This window comes from Miniopterus schreibersii, assembly GCF_964146895.1.
Source record: "Miniopterus schreibersii genome assembly, chromosome: Y".
NCBI lineage: Eukaryota > Metazoa > Chordata > Mammalia > Chiroptera > Miniopteridae > Miniopterus > Miniopterus schreibersii.
In genome coordinates, this window is record NC_138120.1 from 1,862,567 (window position 1) to 1,883,340 (window position 20,774).

General features: G+C 48.1%; 1 protein-coding gene across 4 annotated transcripts in view; it reads right to left on the bottom strand.

Moving 5' to 3' along the window:
* The window catches only part of LOC308551951 (neuroligin-4, X-linked), a 132,544-nt gene extending 124,546 nt beyond the window's left edge, over positions 1 to 7,998 (bottom strand). For 2 of the 4 annotated variants that reach the window (XM_081126866.1, XM_081126863.1), the window contains exon 1: positions 7,654 to 7,998. The gene's annotated coding sequence lies outside the window, so the exon portion shown is untranslated. Of the gene's footprint in view, positions 1 to 5,778; positions 5,866 to 7,045; positions 7,074 to 7,653 lie in introns of those variants that run through there. The other 2 variants (XM_081126865.1, XM_081126864.1) reach the window with 2 other exon arrangements.
* Positions 7,999 to 20,774: the final 12,776 nt, after the last annotated feature.

The following is a 20,774-nucleotide window of genomic DNA, read 5'->3' on the forward strand; positions in this document are numbered from 1 at the left end:
TGACCAGCGCCCATCACAGCGTCCCGCGCCCCGGTGCTTTCCTCAGAGATCCAAATCCTACCGAGTCCTGCAACTTTTGTGTGAGGGTGTGCGTTCACCTGAGGGCATTTTTTCCATTGATTTTTTAGAGAAAGAGAAAGGGGGGCAGGGGGAAAGGAGACGGAAAGAGAGAGAGAGAGAGATAGGTGGGCTGCCTCCGGCACACGCCTCCCCCAGGGCCAGGGATGGAACCTGCAACCCGGGGACGTGCCCTCGACCGGGACTCCAACCCGAGACCCTTCAGCACACAGGCTGAGGCTCCAACGACTTAGCCACACCGGTCAGGGCAAGTCTCTGTTGTTTTTAATGTAGAAAACCAGCGGGCAAAGTTACACACTCTAAAGGAATCGACTTGAGTGTCCTCTCCCTTCACCCACCAAAAAAACAAACAAGAAAAACCCCAACAAATCCACAACCAAGCAAAAATAGAAACGGAGACGAGGCTGGATGAGGGAGTGACCTGCAGCTATCTAAGCGAGTCCGATTCACAGAAGAAACAAGGGGAGTGGTGACTGCCAGGGGCTGGGGCAGGAGGAGATGACAGTTATGAATCAACGGCTATAAAATTTGAATTAAGCAAGACAAGGGGTTCCAGAGACCTGCTCCCCGACATCACACCTACAGTCAGCAACACGGTACTGTGCGCACACGTGAAAATTTGTGAAGAGCGTAGGTCTCCCAGTATTGACGGTTCTCATCATAACGAAACCAAATAAAATCATACGCCTGGGCGATGACGTCACAATCCGGGATCCCCGCATCCAACCCATCAGCCTCTGGGCACCGACACGATCGCCAACATCAGCGCACAGAGCCAGGAAGGCCCGATTTTGTAATCCAAAAACAGCACTTCATGACTGAGACAAATTGCTATTTATACAATGTAATTGTTTGTTGTTAGTGTTCATCCCCACTGGAGGATACTTTTTCCATTGATTTTTAGAGAGAGTAGGAGGGAGAGAAACATTGATGTGAGAGAGACACATCAATTGGTTGCCTCCCACACGTGCCCCGACTAGGGCCGGGGACCGAACCTGAAAGCCCTTGTCCGAGAATCGAACCCAAGACCCTTCTGTGTGCCGGCTGACATTCTAACCGCTGAGCCATGCCGGCCGGGTCTATATAACCTAATTTTAAATAAAACTACCCAGACCAAGCTCTGGGGTCATTTCCCACATTTCCAAAGAGCTGTGAAAACACATGTCATTTTATGAGCACCTTGCTGACATAAAAGTTTCTCTCCCTGAAATTTATTCCAACAAGGCCTCAAGGGCTCATTCTAAGTCATTTCCTTCCTAAATTATACTGCAACTGATTCAATGCAACCTCGTTACCATATATTTTATATTTACTTTAAAAATATATATATATATATATATATATATATTTGATTTCAGAGAGAGAAAGGGAGAGGGAGAGAGAGAGAGAAACATCAATGATGAGAGTCATTGATCGACTGCCTCCTGCACGCGCCCTACTAGGGATTGAGCCCACAACCCAGGCATGTGACCTCCTGGTTCATGGCTCGATGCTCACCCATTTAGCCACACCAGCCCGGCACCATATATCTCCTTTTTTGTTGGGGTTTGGTTTGTTCACTGAGCTACCACTTCTGGGACAGAACAGAGGCTCATTCTTGAATCCGATTGGCCCATTTCCACAGGTAGGTGGTGCTCAGGTGTTTTGCAAACACCGGGGACAAGTGAACTCAGCACCAACTATCAGAAGTTTGAAATCAGAGCCCTAGTTGAATTGGCTTTTCTCCACCACCCACCTTCCATTCACATGCTGATTTCATGAGCTTTTTCATTGATTTTTGGTTTAGTAAAACCATCAGTGAGAAAAAAAATCTTTCTGTTATATATTCATTCAAAGCCCATAAACAGGCAAATTCTGGGAGGGATCACTTTTTTTTTTTTTTCATTCCTGTTCATTTGTGCTACTCTGTCCCGCCCCACAAAAAAATGAAGTGGGGGTTTCCCGTCCATCCTGCCATTCACCAAATAAAGAACAGTGGTGGCTTTGAAAGGCCCAGCGTAGGTTGTTTACAGAAAAATGACAAGACTGGAAAATATTCATGGAGTGAATGGCCCGTGAATGGTTATAGTTCAGGCCAGATGACCTCACTGCCCAGACCCACGTGGCCTGCCGTTTCTACATTCCCGCTTTCTATCCTTGAATGGGGTAAAAGCCCTATCCTGCATTGGAAACTTGTGGCTGACAATGTTTAAGATATCAGCTTTCGATACATAGTAGCCATCGTCTGCCTTAGAATTCTTTAACGTAATCAAGTAGAGGATGGACTCTCTCCTCTGAAAAGATACAGTATCCAGACATAAATAGATAAATAAATGGGCCTCTGACTTAAACTAGACTCTGAACAGATTGTGTTCTCATTTGGGAATAAAATGCATATTGTTAAGGGCAGAAACCATTATAGAAAGAATGGAGTGTGTTTTCCATACTCAAAAATCTGTTCCTTGCATGAGACTTTCACATAAGTAATGTCAGCTGTCACCAAGATTGGGACTTAAGTAGGTTTTAAGCAGAGAAGCAGGGGACTGTATGAAAGCACTCAAAATATTTTCCTGTAACCACTTCATTTGAATAAAACAAGTTCCCTCAACAAGTGGCGTTCTTGACAACACTTCATTAACCAGGTGAAACGGGTTTGAAATGGAAGCTCCTTAAACCGAAGGCATCTCCCTGGCCCTGGAATGTTTACTTTTGTGAGGCCCCAGTGGCAGACTGGGGTCCTCCGTCCTGTCCTCTGTCTAGGTTTTGTGTTGTGTTCTGGATATAAAAGCACTTATATTTCTTTTTTTAATATTTTTTATCCTCAGTTGAGGATATTCCAATGCTTTTCAGAGAGAGTAGAAAGGAGAGAGAGAAAGAGACCCATCAATTGGTTGCCTCCTGCACGTGCCCTGACTGGGGCGGGGGATCAAGCCTGCAACAGGGGTTCATGCCCTTGGCCTGAATCGAACCCAGGACCCTTCAGTCTGAGGGCCAACATTCTAATCACTGAGTCAAACCAGCGAGGGCAAATGCACTGTATTGTAAAGCATGCTTAAGAGAGACCCTTGCACATCCTGAAAGCCATACACTGTGCAATTAGCGAGCTCTCTCATCCATGTGCAGAGGCCAGAAGCTGTGCACAAAGCAAACAAAGTTAAAAGACCAAGTTCAGAAATAAAAAGACAAAACACATACTTATCATGAGTCTACATTCCAAGCCAAAAAAAAAAGAAAAACAAAAAAGGAAAAGCTCAGATCTATTCACTTGAAAATTTAATAAAATGTATCTACCTCAGATAGCAATTGGTCACTTATCAAATACCTTTTCTATCCTTAGATTGGGGTAGAAATGAACTGATGGCGAGGGAGTGTCAGCTTTAGGGAAAGAAAAAAAAAGCACAACGAAAAATATGTGAAAACACCTGAAAAGGTGCATCCAAGACAGCCATGGCTATGAAACATTAATTATCATGAAACTCCCTGCTCAAAATCATGTGGTTTAAAAGAAAAAAAATTCTCATTTGAGTGCAGTGATTTAAAACTGACGTAGTAATTTACCACTTTGGTCAAATGGCCCTGATTATTTTCTTACATGTCAAGTGGTTTTTTATATATACGTATGTGTCTATATATATATATTATGTGTCTATATATATGTATGTGTGTATGTATATATATTATGTGTCTATATATATTATGTGTCTATATATATATTATGTATCTATATATTATGTGTCTATATATATTATGTGTCTATATATGTTATGTGTCTATATATATATTATGTATCTATATATATTATGTGTCTATATATATTATGTGTCTATATATATTATGTGTCTATATATATTATGTGTCTATATATGTTATGTGTCTATATATATATTATGTGTCTATATATATTATGTGTCTATATATATTATGTGCCTATATATATATTATGTGTCTATATATATTATGTGTCTATATATATATATATAGACACACATATACACACATACAGGGTGGGGCAAAAGTAGGTCTACAGTTGCTGGTATGGAAAATAATACAACAATGAATAAATAATGCTACAAGAATAAACTGTATTTTCCATACCCACAGCCGTAAGTGTACTTTTACCCCACCCCTGTGTATAGTCATCTACATTTTCTTGGTTCATAGAAGACTGAGTTGGTAATATGAAAAAAATATATATATATGCCTATCTATTGGCATAGGCCTCGGTGAAATTCTTAGTTGGGCGACAAATTTTAAAAATGCAGATTTTTAATTTTTTTTTTCTGGAAAGAAGGGGTGGAGGCGGCCATGGGCCATGGGCCCGCCCCAACCCCAATCTCCTGCTCCATCCACACAAGGAGGAGACGGATCCTGGCCATTTTCGGGAGTCGATCCCTGTTAACCTCTCCCCACGGCCAACGAAAGGTAGGAAATAATTCTCCACCCCACCCCCGTCCACCCGCCCACACCAAGAAATCCAAGTTTCTGGGCAATCTGTGACAATTGCACCTAACATAAAATAAAAAGGCAGGTTTCTGGTCATTTCCCCTGGGCTCTGCCACCCTCCTGGAGGGAAACGCGGAGCCTCTGCCTGGAACCAGGCGGATCTCCGAGCAGCTGCTGCGGATTCGTCCGGATTGAAACTCAGGTGTTTGCAGGTGAGAAAGGCGCCCACGGACACGCCTTAAGCGCGCGCGTCTGCGTGGCCCGCACGACGCCCCCACAAGCAGCACATTCGGCTTCATCGAGGTAACCAGGTCTCCCCAAACTTTTCTCTTTTGTCTCCCGCCCCCCATCCCACCCGCTGCGTCCCCTCAAATCCACCCTAAGTGCTGCCTCCGAGAAGGAAGCCGGCGCGCATCTCCTCCCAGCAACCCCCCCCCCCAAAAAAAAACAGTTCAACGCCAGGCAGACTGGATGGTGGGTCCCCTTCAGAAAGCGTATGCCAGGAGCCCGGGAAACCGTTCCCCACAACTGAGCAAATAGGGACAGAAAAAAATAAAAAAATAAAATGGAACGAAGATTCCACACCACCACCTTGTGGACTCTGCTCGCAAGAGCAGCACCTGCTTATTAGTTCGCTCACCCCCCCAACCCCCGCCACGCATCAACCCTCAACCCCCCAATTTAAGTTGGGTGCAAAGGACAGGTTGGCATGGGCCATCCTCGCGCCCCCCAGACTCGCCCAGGCGCGCGGTTTTGGGCCTTCGGCGCGCACCCCGCGCGGGCGCACGCTGCAAACCGGGGCGCACGGCGGGGCCACCCCCACCTGCACTCCCTGGACCCCGCAGGCTGTCTCCTGCACCCCCCCTTTCCCCAGCCAGCCCCGAAATAGCAGCTTAGAGGCTCCGAAAATAAAGCGAGGCCCACACCTGCGAGTCAGTTCAAAGGAAGAGCTCAGGAAAAACGAAAACCGCAGCCCAAAAAAAAAAAAAAAAAAAAGCCACCAGGAAAGGGGCCGGAGACATGCCTAAGGCGTCGTCCGGGGCCCCTCGCCCTCCAGGAGGGACATCCGTTCCCACGGTGGCCCGGGCCAGGCCTCGGGGCTGGGGGGCCGGAGGGACCGGAGGCCGCCCCCGCGCTCCGGGAAGAAAGGGCGCTGTGTCTGGCGGCGAGCAGGCGCCGAATGGAGCGCGGGGCCCAGGACTGCGCGCCACTCGGGGCCCGAGCCGGGGGCGCACACCCCGGTCCCGCAGGGACCCCCGCGGGGGGCACGCAGCTTACCGCTTCTCGGTGGGGCGAAGGGGCCGGGGCGCGGGAGGGCGCAGAGGACCCGGGCGCCCCGGAGCCGGGAGAGCCGAGCGCGCCCGGGGAGGCTGCTGGCGTCCTGGAGAGCGGAGGGGGAGGGACAGCCGCGGGGTGGGGGCGCAGGCGGGGACCTCGGCCCCTCCTCCCACCTCCAGCCCGGGACCCCGCAACCTCCGCAGCCCAGCGACACCTCCCACCCACCCCACCCCCACCGCACCCCACCCCGGCGGGCCAGCCTTTCCGCAGGTCGGGCCGCGCGGGTGCGGGAGCAGGCCGGGGGCGCCTCCGCCGCGGCCTTGGGGAGAGCGAGGGACTCAAGTTCACTCGCTTTTTTTTTTTTTTTAGCATCTCCCAGTCCCCCGCCCACCCCCACTGCCCCCAGCCCGCAGGCTGCGGGTTTCGCCCCCAGATCTTTCGGCTGGAGCGCGAGGGGGCCGAGCTGAGCCGCGAGGAAATTGGGGGTGGGGGGTGGCTGGCGGGGGGACGGATGAGATTAGCCGGGGAAAGCATTGGGGGGTGGGGGGGACCATGATTAGAACCGCGGGACAGCCCAGAGCTTTGGGATGGGGGTATTTGTTACGTGGCCCAGGGCCGTGGGGATGGTCCGCGGACTGGAACCGACTCCCCAGCCCCCAGCCCCCACCACGGGCAAGGGACCGGCCGGCGGTGCGCTGGGCGGGCTCTGCTCCGGGGTACCCGGGCTCTCTGTGGGCACCAGCCAGGGCCCCGCATCCCCCTGGGACCCGGGCTAGCCCGTCCCCGCAGCTCCCAACTTTTGTTCTCTTCCCAAAAAGCCATAGAGCTGCTGCCCCTCGGAAAGGTCCAGGCCACACCGAAAGGCTTCGGAAGAAGGAAAACCATCAGCAACCCCCCCGCCCCCCCCACACACCCCCCCGCCTTCCCCCGGAACCCACACGCACAGGGGGTGCGGGCAGGCAGCCTGCGCCCCGGCTTTGCAGAAGCAGCGCTAAGCTACCGTGGTTGCGTCTCCCCCCGGGGTCCCCGGCGCGCTCCCCAGCAAACCCCACCGGGTGCCCATCACTCACGCGCGCTGCTTCGCGCATCATCTTACCCCAGGCCCGCGCGGAAAAGGGGGGGCGGGGGAGAGCCGCTCCATGCAACCCCAGCCAGACCTGTTTTCCCTTTTCCTCTCCGGTTAACCCCAAAAAAGCACCCCCAGGAGGTGGGAGCTGACAGTTTCCTGAAAACAGATGGAAGGGAGGGGAAGCCCCTGGCTGCTCACAGTTTGCAGAAGTGGTCCAGCCACGTCCGTCTCCAGCCCCGGTTTGCAGGGACCTGGCTGTGGGCTCCGTCTCTCCTGTACACTGCAGATGTCTTTTTTTTTTTCCCCTCCTGTCCCCGCCACACTCTTCTGTTTATTTGTATGTAAGACATCGCTACTCTGTAAACACATCACACAGGGCCCCGGAGCCTTTCAAACAGCTCATTGCAGCAAAACGCGCCCGATCCGCGGTGGTCCCCGATTTTTTAAACATTTTTTTTTTTTAACTCAAAACAAGCAAAAAATAATTTTTTTTTTTTTAAATCAAACGTTATCTGTCGAGACGTGCACGAAGCTTGCACGAGACACGCCGTCCATCTACGTGGGTCCACACTGCGTCCCACACCTAAGAAATGCAGCGACAGATGGGAGATCAAGCTGTCCAAATTTTCAGAACAAAAAGCGGGGAAAAAAAAAAAAAAGAAAAAACATGTCTGATGGGTTCGAGCGCAAACGTTGGTAGTCAGAGCTTATCGCCTTTGGCTGGGCAGCGCATCCAAGTCGGAATATTTCAAAGGCTTAAAAAAAAGATAAATAACCCGGAGAACACACGTGAAAACGGCACCTACCTCATCCGCGGAGAAGCTGCATCGGCGGAGCGTTGTTTTTACGCAGCCGGATTTTCCTGGGAGACCCTAAGGAAGGTGCAGAAGGTGCGACTGGGGAAGATGCATTCGGTGCAGGCGCCCGGGCTCGCTCCAATCCCGGCCAGCTTCGCTTCTCCAAGGGAATGCCAAGGACCACCGACACCGCCTTTCGCGCAGGAAATTCGTTGTTTGTGTCGTAAATAGTCTTAGGGGTCAGGCATTAAAAGCCGCTCAGTGGGAACAGGAAGGGCAGAGCGAGGTCTGAATAAGAGCTCTGTGCTGAGACAGAGACCCGGGAGAGAGACGGGTCTGCAAGAAAAGGAGAGATTGAAGAGAGAGTGGCCCCGAAGCCTCCCTGCTCCCCCTGCGCTATTGGACAAAACTGAATGAAATTCAGGGAGCCAGCAGCCAATAGATGTCCGCACTCGGCCCCATCGCTACAGAAACCAGAGCCGCTGCTACAAGCCCGTGCACAGAGCAGCTAATCCCAGCGCAAACCAGCTGTAACCGGGAGATTCCCGGTGCCCGGGTGGTAGGTAGCCCAGGTGAGAGTCACCCTGGGCCCCGGTACCGGAGGCGCACGGAAAAAGCGCGCTCCCGGGTTTTCTCTGCGCTCTGCAAATGCCCTCGGCGCGGTGTAACAGTTGCAAACATCTTTAACTCTTTCAATTCACCTCTTTCAATGGGGAGCTACTCCTGGTGCTCAGGTTGACCAATATGTTACTCTTCTTGATGTTACAGTGATTTTTTTTTTTTTATTGGAAACAATGATATCCATGGGGGGGAGGGGCAGCAAAATTAGAACAAAGTTGCAAAGGACTTGGACCGATGGATTGATGCCTTTTGTGTGTTTGTTTTTTCTTCCCAGGGAATGGTTTTGAGCAATAAGATACTGGCCATGTTGCTACTATTGGCCAGTTATTTTTAAATACCCCTGTTGATTGTAGGGGGTCTAGGAGTTGAATTTCCCACTGGACATCAAGTTTGCCCAGATGATGTGATTGATAGCAACTGTAGGGTTAGAGAGAACTGGTGTTACCTGGGCAATGTGTGAAGTCTCTACCCGGTAGAAGAGGGGGCACTGTATGGTGGTGTGGGGATATGAACACAGCTTCTAAATCGAGATTGCTTGATGGTAATCATGCAGAAAATTGCAAGATGCAGAAAATGTAAGTAATCAGGTTGCCCTAGCTGGTTTGTCTCAGTGGTTAGAGTGTCTGTCAGCCCTCGGACTGAAGGGTCTCAGGTTCGATTCTGACCAAGGTCATATACCTCAGTTGCAGGCTCGATCCCCGGCCCCGGGGGTCGCAGCACGTGAAGGAGGCAACCAATCGATGTCTCCCTCTCTCATCCATGTTTCTCTCTCTCTCTCTGCCTTCTACTCTCTCTGAAAAGCAATGGGAAAAAATATCATCAGGTAAGGATTAAAAAAAAAAAAAAACTTAATCAGCTCAATATCACTGAGTGAAAACAGGACTCGACAGGCAAGACCCTTTAAATTAATGTCTGCTGTTCTCAAAATTATTTCACAGACTTATGGGTTTATTTACGGGAGAACAAAGGGTCCTGTCACTTACCCCGTAGGCCGACCTCACAATTGCTTCTGCGTTTAGGAAGCAAACAAAGGCACCCAAGCTGTTATCATTATTTGGTTGGATGACATCACTAGGGGTTTCTCACGAGTTTTAGGAGAAGGAATGAATGTTGGGGGTCATGGCCAATAGTGGGGAAGGCGATGGGCCCCGAGTCAGGGGACTTTGTTTCATATCAAGGGCCTGCCCTCGCTCCTTTGGACTGGTTGGAAAGTCCCTTATGTTCTGTGTGTCTTAGAGACTAGATCTGTTAAACAGGGATGAATTATAGCTCTCTTATATGTTTTCTGGGGGTGATTAAGTGAGATACTATGTATGACAACACCTTTTACTAAAGTGAGATATAAAACACATATACTAAATATGTATATTCAATATGGGAGAAACATATGTTTTATATAAGCACATATTTTCTTCTATTGGATAGATATTTAAGATCCAAAAACATAATAGCATTGCTAATAAATATCGCTTTGCTCTCAAAATCTCTCCAAAATTGGTGACATACATCAATACAGATACAAAAATATAGACGTAAACATATATATTTCCCAATGTATTGTTTAGAAACAGCCTCAGCTTGAACACAGTAACAGATAGCCGTCCAGAAAGTGATTGACTTTGCCAAGAATGAATTAATTGATTGATTTATAAATGCATCAAGCGTCTTATTTTTAGCACAGGCATAATTCTAAGCAGTGAAATTGCATTTGTGAGCAAGCCATCCATTTATTTTCGAAGGCGCACACGGCCTCATAAATGAGGTAGCCAGCGGCACAAGAAAAAAATATGATCCTAAGGAGGTGTGAGACAGTCTTATGATGTATGAATTCATACGGACCCATGGAAGTGGAGTCTTGAAGGAGGCGTCTTTGGAGGAAGAGAGCTCTGAGCAAAGAAGGAATGATAAATAGAGTGTGGAAAGAAGAGAGATTAGCCTAGAGGGTCAATGAATGTCCTGAGACCTATCTATGAAGATCTTTAAAAAATAAAAAATAAAAAATGTTTGTGTTGATTTTAAAGAGAGAGGAAGGGAGACGGAAAGAGAGAGAGAGAAACATCAATGATGAGAGTCATCAATCAGCTGCCTCCTGCACGCCCCCTACTGGGGATCGAACCAGCAACCCGGACATGCGCCTTGACCGGGAATCGAACCCCTGACCTGGTTCATAGGTTGATGCTCAACCATTGAATCATGCCAGCAGGGCCTATCTATGAAGATCTTGAATGCCTTGCCTAAAATGTGGGCTATCTCCAGTAGGCAGTGGGGACCCAATCATATATTTTAAGCAGGTGATAGAGGAAGAATAATCACATTTATTTTAAGACCGTCACTCTGGTGGCTATCGGGAGAATGCATCGGGAAGGGACAAGACAGAAAGCAACGGAAATATTTTCTGAGACTATTGCAAAGATGGGTGTCCTAAAGAAACTGAGTCATAAACGACAGAGATTGAGAGACAGGAGAAAATTAAAAATCAATTGGTATGGATAAAAGAGGTCATTTTTAAATACATTAAAGCAAGGAAAAAGTGAATTTGGGAGGGAGGGCTCAGATTCACGGGTCAAGTCTCAATGCGTGTCTTAGTGTGTGGGTCGGCTGGTTGGCTAGCAGGTCGCTTCCCTGGGACATGGCACCTGGGAGAGGTCAGGCAAGGACATGCTCACTTCTGTCCAAACGATCTTATTGAGATTAAAAAAGAATACTTACGCAGACAGGGTAATTATTTTAAGAAAGAGTGAATGTAAATTTTTTTTTTTTCTAATCCTAATTACATGAGGCCAGGGTCAGAAGAGAGAAAATGAAACACACCATTTCTTAACCAATGGGAGAGCACATTGTAATACCGAGCATGGAGTTGTACTGTTTTAAATCCAGGATTCTCTGGATGAGGTAAGGGTATAATTCTTTGTGCTTTCATCAAAAATATAATTACGGAGTGTGGCAAGAGAGGGAAACAGGTCGTAAAAAGATATGAAACAATAGGGTGGTGAAAAGGACCCGTGGATATATGAGCTGGGCTTGGTACAAGAGAAAGGGGAGAAATCTGAAATGTAATTTATATGATACAATTGCTCTTTCTGATGATTCCATCTCATTATCTCCGTCGATCACATTCTGATACAATGTTGCTGTAAGGTTAACACTATCGACTCTAAATGTAGCATTGGCCAAACCAGCTATGCCCCTGGGCAACACTAACTCATATTGTCTCTACTAATACAATGGTTGAAACAACACTGAAATATGATTAAGTAAAATAATAATTATTAGTGCAGTGGCAATATATACTCTTTTATATATTGCGTCACGCTACTATGTATACTACATAAGGTACTTAAAATCCAATAAGGTAATAAATCAGGCTCTTCAATTACTAAAACCCAAGGTAATATACGATGTATGTTAGGTTGGAGTCATATGAGAGGCATAGCATGCTTCCTGTAGGGGTATGAGAAAATCCTTCACAGATAAACAAGGTTTTTATGGACAATTGGGTAGCAGAGTTGGGAAATCATTTCAGTTTCACAAAGTTGAGGAAAAAGACATAGACGTAGAGAAGACAGAGGTTATAAAAGATCAAGATAACTAAGGATCACCCAATTAGCATGTGCCTGGGATTTTATTAATAGGTTTAGGAGACAGGTACAAAAGTTGGATGCGCTGATCACTCCAACGCACCAGACAATATCTTTCGATAACGTACAGATTCTGTTTCCTCTTTTTTCCCTGATCAGGTTGGAAGGTTCCATAAGAACTTTTCAACGCGATGGACCATGGACCAAACGCATGCAGTCAGCGTTCTTGGTGCCCAAAGCTCCCTGGGTGTTACAGTTCCCAGTACAGCCGTTTACCCCGATAGATGAATCTGAGAAAGCGGACCTGCCTTTCTCAGAATGGGAATGAGTCAGGCAACATTACAGTAGATCTTCTTGAATATATATGTATTTTTATTGATTTTTTTTTTTAAGAGAGAGAGAGAGAGGAAGGGAGAGGGAGGGAAACATCCATGCGAGAGAAACTTGCACGCCCCCTACTGGGGATGGAGCCAGCAACCCGGGCCTGTGCCCTGCCCGGGAATCGAACCTGTGACCCTTCGGTTCCTGGCTTGATGCTCAATCACTGGACCGCACTGGCCAGGCTGCAGCAGATCTTCTCATTGAGCTCCAGACATCAAAACACATTCGATCCCTGTCGATCTTCATCGAGAGTCAGGAAACTTTTATTTGTTAATCATAAGCCAACAGCTTATGAAACTATCCTTAAAGGGTATAAAATTACACACACACCCACCCCGCCGAGATTAAGGAGGTGCATTTTGTTGACAGAAATTTAAACATTTACATCGCCCTTTTGAGAGATAAAGGCGTCACAAAATTTTAGAGGGCTTCCGTCAGACCTCTTTTAGGATTTCGTTGCTGCCGTAGCTGGTTTTTTCTCTGACTGTGTCGTCACTCAGGGGGCGAGGCTGACAATTTTACTGGGGACGACAACCACAGAGTTGCCGTTAAAATACTACGCGTGGAAAGACGCGTTCGAGGAAACTTCGCTTTGTTTCCGCAACGCTTTAGGATCACAGAGAATTACATGTTTGGATGGCAATAAACTCAGCGAGCCTTTCGGCGGCAAATTGCTCGCGTTAAGTATATACGCAGCTGACGGGCAACACGGGTGTTTGTTCCGGGGAGTGGGTAATTTTTGCGTAACGGAATTTTTCCACCCAAGGGCTCAGTCGCAGCATATTTAAAGGGCTTTCCCAAACGCTGGGGCCAAGAACGAACTTGAAATCTAGAAATAACGAGGTCCTTATCGTTGCAAAACGTTGGAGAGGCGCCCGCAACTGTATGCGGGTCAGTCTGAGCTGTTGACAAGTGAATTTTTCCAACCTGCCTTTTGGGTGGAGTCGGCTGTATCTTCAGTAATAATCTGTCTGAACACTGCCTATTTATTTAATTTTTTTTAATTCTCACACGAGGACATGATTTTGTTTGATTTTAGAGACAGGAAGGAAAAATATTGATGTGAGGGAGAAATATCGACCGGTTGTCTCCTAAACCCCCCCCACCCGGGCCTGGGATTGAACCTGAAACCCGGGTATGTGCCCTGCCCAGGAATCGAGCTTGTGACCCTTCGGTGATTCGGGTGATGCTCCAACCAACTGAGCCACACCGGCCAGGCAATGCTCCCTGGGGAATCAGCTCAGGAAAACGACACGGGAAACCTGAATAACCTCTAGGAACCCAGCTTCACTTTCACGGTCGCAAGTCTAACAAAGCTTGGCCACGTCGCCTTTTGAATTTTCGCGGGAGTATTTCCCGTTAAGACAAATCACCATAAAACTGTAATCGGCGGGGAGCTCTCCCGCTTCCCCACCTGTTGCCAGGGGAACTGGGCTTCTTGTGATGTCATGAGAAAAGGAATTTTCTGAGACTCGCACTAGGCAATGAATGATATTTATTTGCATGGAGTTAAATCCCTGGTCCCATTTCTCTTTGCCCCACCACGGAAGACGGCCCATTTTGGTTTCATTAGAGCAGGGATTAGAGCCGTTGCCCAGAGTTTCCTTTCCGTGTTGGGGCTCAGTCCAATCCAGCATCAGGGTAGCTTAGTCTGTGTTCCCCGCCACAGTCCATCAGTCCGCTGTGTGTGGGTCCACAGGGCCATCATCCATGTGGCTATGGAGGGAACCCAGGCAAATGCAAGAGAGACACACAAGACCCAAGAGCGCCAAGAGCCAAGAGAGCGAACTCCTTCGTTTGAGGACGATGTACTCCCAAATTTTCTCAGGTTCGTAGTGGCCTCAGCCCATCTGGCCAACTATCTTTGTTTCCAGGTTTGACTGACAGGCAGCTTCCCCACATCACCCCAAGTTCACCGCATGTGCACCCATCTCCCCCTTTGTTGGACCCCTTCCCCCAGTGTTTTGCAGGCAATGGGCCGATATTTCCCTGGGGAGTGTGACGTTGCATCTCCCTGGTGAAGCTGCCCACATGGCTACGCCTGTAACGTCTGGCCTCCCTTTTCTCTTATTAATAACTAATTACATCAGTATCATAACCATTTGAGACAACGTCTTCCCTTGGGGTTATTTTTTTCATTTGGAAAATGAGAAGAACAAATGATCTCTCCTCCTTCCACCCCACCCTCCGCGAATCTTCTTGCTAACCCACCTGTTGAAATACTCCAGTGTTTATCTCCAAACAAGTTTAACTATGGCCAAAAGAACCATTGCCGTAAAAAAATACTGTGGAGCCCGGCCAATGTGGCTCAGCGGTTGAGCATAAACCTACAACCTGGGCTATCGCGGTTCGATTCCCGGTCAGCGCCCATGCCCGGGTTGGGGGCTCGATCCCTAGTCGGCGGCGTGCAGGAGGCGGCCGATCCATGACTCTCTCATCATTGATGTTTCTCCCTCCCTCTCCCTTCCTCTGAAATCAATAAAATACATCCTGTGAATTTTAAAAACACTTGAAAGCAAAGAAAGTTGATTCTGTTTTGGGGTAAGCCGGAGGGAACGCAGAGCTGAAATGGAGGTGTGTGTGTTTTTTTTTCTGTTGTTGTTGATCGGCTGCCCTGATAGGTTTGCAGTCATCTGAATGGAAAGCACACTCAATTTATTTTCTAGACCTTGAAATTGAGCATCCAATTTGGTCCGGCCATTAAGTCCCTCTTGATTTGGTCTGGGCATGAAGGCAAGCTTCAACAGGTTTGAGTGATGAAAAAAAAAATTTTTTTTTTTATTGTTGACGCTATTACAGATGTCGCCCATCCCACCCCCCCGTGCCCACCTCCATCCAGCCCCTGCCACCCCTCCCTCTGGCCATCACTACAGTGTTGTCTGTTTCTACGGCTTATGCATCTATGTTCTTTGGCTAATCCTTTGATCCAGCTACCCCACCACCCAGTGCTTAGAATAAATACCCTCCAGCATGGCTCAGTAGTTGAGCATCGACTTATGAACCAGGAGTCTGCAGTTCGATTCCCGGTCGGGGCACATGCCCAGGTTGGGGGCTCGATCGCCAGCAGGGGGCGAGCAGGAGGCAGCCGACCAATGACTCTCATCATTGATGTTTCTCTCTCACTCTCTCCCTCTCCCTCCCTCTCTCTGAAATCAATAAAGATCTATAAAAATAAATAAATAAGTAAATAAATAAATAATAAATAAATAAGGAAAGCAGATTTCAACTCTCCCCCCAGAAACTGAAACATGAACGTCTACTTAAAAAAAAATTCGATTTACACATGTTCGTTTCCACGTTAACGTCACGGGATTTCCCACCCCGCCCGGGCTTTCGCATTTCTTCCCTCCGATTCATTCTTTCGCAAAATCTAGAGACAGGAACCTAAGAAATCTCTTCCTTAGTTGCACGGGGCCTTCAGCAAGGAAGCCGTCTGTTTAAAGTAGGTTATTTTTGTTAAGCAGGACGGGACTATTGTACACGGCGCTGTTGCGCTTATTGTTTATTAAGTATCAGACCCCACAGGGCACACAAACAGAGGCACTGTCTCTGTCATCTTCATGGGCAGACAAAACAGTCAGCGTGAGACATGGGAGCCTCCATCGAGCATCACACTGAACATAATTAACCTTCTGTTTCTGGAACCGTCGTTTCCTTTGGTGCCATAAATTCCAAATCACCGTAGTTAGCGACGCGTGTGCCTAAAATATCTGAGAAAGCGGACGGTGGGATTGGGCATATAGTTTCAGCCAAAAGACAAAAGTGCAATTAAAAAAAATTAAAGAGTAAGAAAATATTAAAATCACTTCAAACAGCCCGGCCGGCGTGGCTCAGCGGTTGAGCATCGACTTACGATTCAGGGGATTGCGGTTCGATTCCCGGTCGGGGCGCATGCCCGGGTTGCGGGCTCGATCCTTGATGTTTCTATTTCTCTCTCTCCCTCTCCCTTCCTCTCTCTGAAACCAATAAAGATATTTTAAAATTACTTAAAATAAACAAAAAAAAAACAATGTAAAGAGAGATTTGGCATCACGCACTTCCAACGTCAACAGTAGGTCGCCCAGAGCGTCTCTCTCTTCACAGTCCTTCCTCTTTTCTGCTCGGAAATCCACAAAATTGGGCAAGAGAGGAATCACTACTATGGTCGTATTTTACCCAGCTGATGTTTCTTTGTTTTTAAATATTTTTAAATTGATTTTTAGAGGGAGAGAGAGCTACATCGACGCGAGAGCGTAACATCAATGGGCTACACCCGGGATTGAACCCGCAACCCTGGCGTGTGCCGTGACCGGGAATCGAACCGGCAACCCTTTGGTCTAATGACTGAGCCGAACCGGCCAGGGTTGGTCAACGACATCTCGATTTTTTTTTTTTTCTTTGCAGTTGTCTACACGCATCCCGTTGAAGAGCGGACGCTCCTCCGATTACATCGGTGCCTGCAAAGCACTGCCCGACTTTTAATCTTTTAGCAAGAATAGCTTTTAGGACAAACCGCCCAGGCCTTGGGACCCTTATTCTATCTGACAAGAGGGTGAGGGCTGGGAAAAGATATGTCAGGGGTGTGGGGTGTGAGAAAACACCCTGGGGGGAGACGACAGCCCCCCGATGTAGAAAGAGGGACCCATCGTAACGGTTCATGGTGAAGGGGACCAGAGCTTGCCACTCAAAATACGCCTTTGGGGACGCTGATTATTTTAAGCTGGTTATTTTTAAGAACAGAAAGACTCCGGAGAAACCCTTGACCTTCGCCGTATCTGCCTAAAATAATTTAGATATTTAATAAATATCTCTGGGAAGGGAGATATCGTCAAAGGTCATTGCAGCTTAACCTGAAGCAGGTGTGATAGGCGGGGAGGGGCCTAGCGAGGCCTGTTTGGCCCAAGTCCTTCCTGAGGTCCCGGCAGATGTTTGTTCGCCAAACCGTCTCTGGTCCGTCTCCATGCGAATGACCTTCCTGCCCTTTGCACTCGGGGACCCCACCCCGTTTCTCCTTAGCTCAGGAAGGCTTGTCATTCTCGGCCAACTGACGTGCCCCCTGGTCTCACAGTGTTACGGTTCCCCGTACGTACATACGCAATAAGTTCAGTCATTTTCTCCCGTTCCTCTGTCTCGTGTGAATCTGGTTATTGATCCCACCAGGAGAAGGTAGAAGGAAGGAAGGAAAATTAATATATGGGGCCCCACCATGGCCAGGGGACCACCGAGAATTCTTAAAATTAGAACGTCCACTGTTTATTTTTGAAAGGGCCTCTCGTGCTTTCCAGGCCACAATCTGCCCCGAAAAATTTAGAGATTCAGTGGCTGCGTAAGAGCGTCCGTGGAAGGTCTGAAGCCCGTGGGGTGGCCGCTGGTGGAGACCCAGAAGGGTCAGAAGACAAACTTTATTTGCCGTGGGATGAAACCGCGTGATGGGCCGCCGCAGGCCCAAACGGGGACGGGCGAGAATTTGCAACCCCCACTGAGAGCCCCGGGGGTGGTGATGGGCCATCAGAACAGAGGATGGGATGGGCCCTTGATCTTTGAAAAGGATCCCCTATTACCAGGGGAACGCCAAAGACCGAAGGACGTAGGGGCCCCCCGATGACTGGCCCTAGGGCTCCATCCTGTAGTTACAAAGAGCAAAGTGCTCAGGCACAATCATCACCCAACACCTTCCCGACGATCAAGTTCAACGTTCCCCGTCCCCTCAGCTATTCGGCGCCCAGCACATCTATCTGCGCCTGCATCGCTCCCCAAATATATATTTGGACACAGGAACGAGAGCAGAGACGAGCATAATAGTGTTTTTGGAAAGTGCCAAGTGGGTTCCAAAGATAATCTTATTTCAGCGAAAATAATGAAATGAGTGTTGCTTTCCCTCTAATTGCTTCAGCCTTAAAATCAAATGTGCTCGGGTTAACGCTTTCCTCCGCCTAATTGAATTTCCACAGCTCCTTTTTACTACGCGACCAGGTTACAGGGAGAGGTGATGTCGTTAATGAGATTACGACATAGTTACACAAAGTGATACCATTAAAGAAAATTCAGCCACAGTCATTTTTTTTTTTTCCCGTCTTTCTGGGATTTCACTCAGTGTCGCTATGACCTTAGATGTGACCTGCTGCACTCTCAAGGTCAGCCTTCAACATCTCCTTTTAATTTATAAACAGCTCTTCGAAAACTTACATTGTAGCTACCGTGTTAAGAAACAATAAAGCCAGAAATGTATCTTATATGTTCCCCTATGAAATTATCCAAGGTGTAGCTTTCTTTTTTAAAATACATTTTGTTTATTTTTAAAGAGAGAGCGAGAGAGAGAAACATCAATGTGAGAGCAGAACATGAATCGGCCGCCTCTTGCACACCCCCTACTGGGGGAGTCGAACCCGCAACTCGGGCCTGACCGGGAACCGAACCATCAAACTTCAGTTGCACCGGATGTCGCCCAACCCGCTGAGCTCACAGGCCAAGGTCAAGGTGTAGGTTTCAAAAGAAGGACATTTCCTTCCGACATCCCCGGGCAGAACGTTCCATCTTTTTTGTTGACTTCATGCACCATAATTTTTTTTTTTTTTTTGATAAATGGCATTTTTATTCCTCCGGGACATTTAATAAGATCCACCGTTCTCACGAAATAACTTTAAATCGATTGTCACATTTGCAGAGCTTTTAAAGCCCGGCGCCTGAAATTTCAACATCGGCATGAAAAAAAAAAAATCATTTGTGACCTCACCCTGTTTTCACCCGTTTGGTGTGATTTTTTTTTTTTTTTTCCTTTTTCATTTTTCATCTTCTGCCGGAATGCTTTAGGGACCTTGTAAATCAACATCTTTCAGGTACCATATGGTTTTCTGTGTCCTAGCAGCCGGTATTCGAGGGGCACGAAGGATGTTTCTGAGAATGATGCTTGTTCTGAAACGGACGTTTGAAATGTGAGCTTGTTGCAAATGATGCCGTTGCCATAAATGGTTATTATTGAACAAGAGAAGAGTAGAGGGGAGACTAGAGAATATAGGGGTGCTATTTATACAGCTCGGCTCGTTGAACACTCCCCAAGTCTGTTCCCTCCTGACCGACGGCGGAAGGGCCTGGACAAAGGCAGTTCGGACGCAGGCCTGGTAAGGCCTGGGCGACGTGGGCAGGCGCCTGCCTGTCTGCCAGTCACACCTGGAAACAGGTAATTGGCCAGAGTCGGTGTGGCCACCGCGAGGGCAGGAAACCTGAGTATTTAAACTTCTGGATAAAGGGAGTTTTCCTCTCTCGGCTCTTGGCCCCCTTGGATTGCGGGTGGCAGGGGGCTCGCTCCCCTGCATTTGCCCACGTGGCTCATGCCCACGTGGGACCCACGCAATGGACTTTAATTAGCTTTAGCATTGAGCTGGACCCTCAGCTGCAACATGCGACGGAAACTCTGGACACGGGCCCTGCTTTTGGCTCTACTAGAGCCCCGGCTGCACCTCTTTCAGGACTGGATTAAGGGACGGGGGGCTTTGCAACCCGAGGAGTGCGACTCCAATAAAAACCACTCATTCCCCTGGGCGCGTCTTAGAAAATTCATTTTCTAGGTATATCCTAAGAACCCCACTCCCACGAGCAGGGAGAAGTTGGATTCTCCCGCAGCACACACAGGGCAGGAAAATGCCACACTCCAGCCGTAGAAGAGAAGGAATGAGCAGCCCGAGGGGTGACAGCCGTGGGACCCGTGTGATTTCACCCCCCAGAGAGGCGGGTAACAGAGCACCCGGCTGTGCCCTTGAGACCCTGAGCATCCGACCCAGAACCCCGACCTCAGAACCAGAGGGATACTAAATGGTGTGATTTAATGAATGTTTTCAGCTGCTACGATCCGGGATAATATGTTACACAGCAAGAGCTGACTGATACATGTAACAGTCCGCTATGCCCCAGAAGGAGAGAGTTTGACACCTTGCCTATGATCCTAAACACACGTTGCTTCTCTCTGACTCATTTGGCTCCTTAATGGGTGGGTGTAATTGGCAGCCTTGCATCTTAGGGTCGTTATGTGGATAAAGGGTTGATTTTATTTATTTATTTATTTATTATTATTTTTAAAAAATATATATTGATTTCAGAGAGAGGAAAGGAGAGGGAGAGAGAGAGACAGAAACATCAATGATGAGAGAGTCATGGATCGGCGGCCTCCTGCATGCCCCCGACTGGGGATCGAACCCGCAACCCCGGCATGTGCCCTGACCGGGAATCGAATCCCGATCGCCTGGATCCCAGGTCGATGCTCCACCGCTGAGCCACGCCCGGCCCGGCGAGGGTTGATTTTATTTTTTAGAGCCCTTAGCAGAGTGAGCGACTTCGAGTACCTATTTAATACAAATATCACTACCATTGGTTTTTTAAAAATAGATTTTTTATTGATTTCAGACAGAGGAAGGGAGAGAAATAGAAACATCAGTGATGAGAGAGTCACGGATCGGCCGCCTCCTGCGCGGCCCTGATGGGGGATGGAGCCTGCACCCCACGCATGGGCCCTGACCCGAAATCAAACCGAGACGTCCCGGATCACAGGTCCATGCTCCACCGCTGAGCCACACCTGC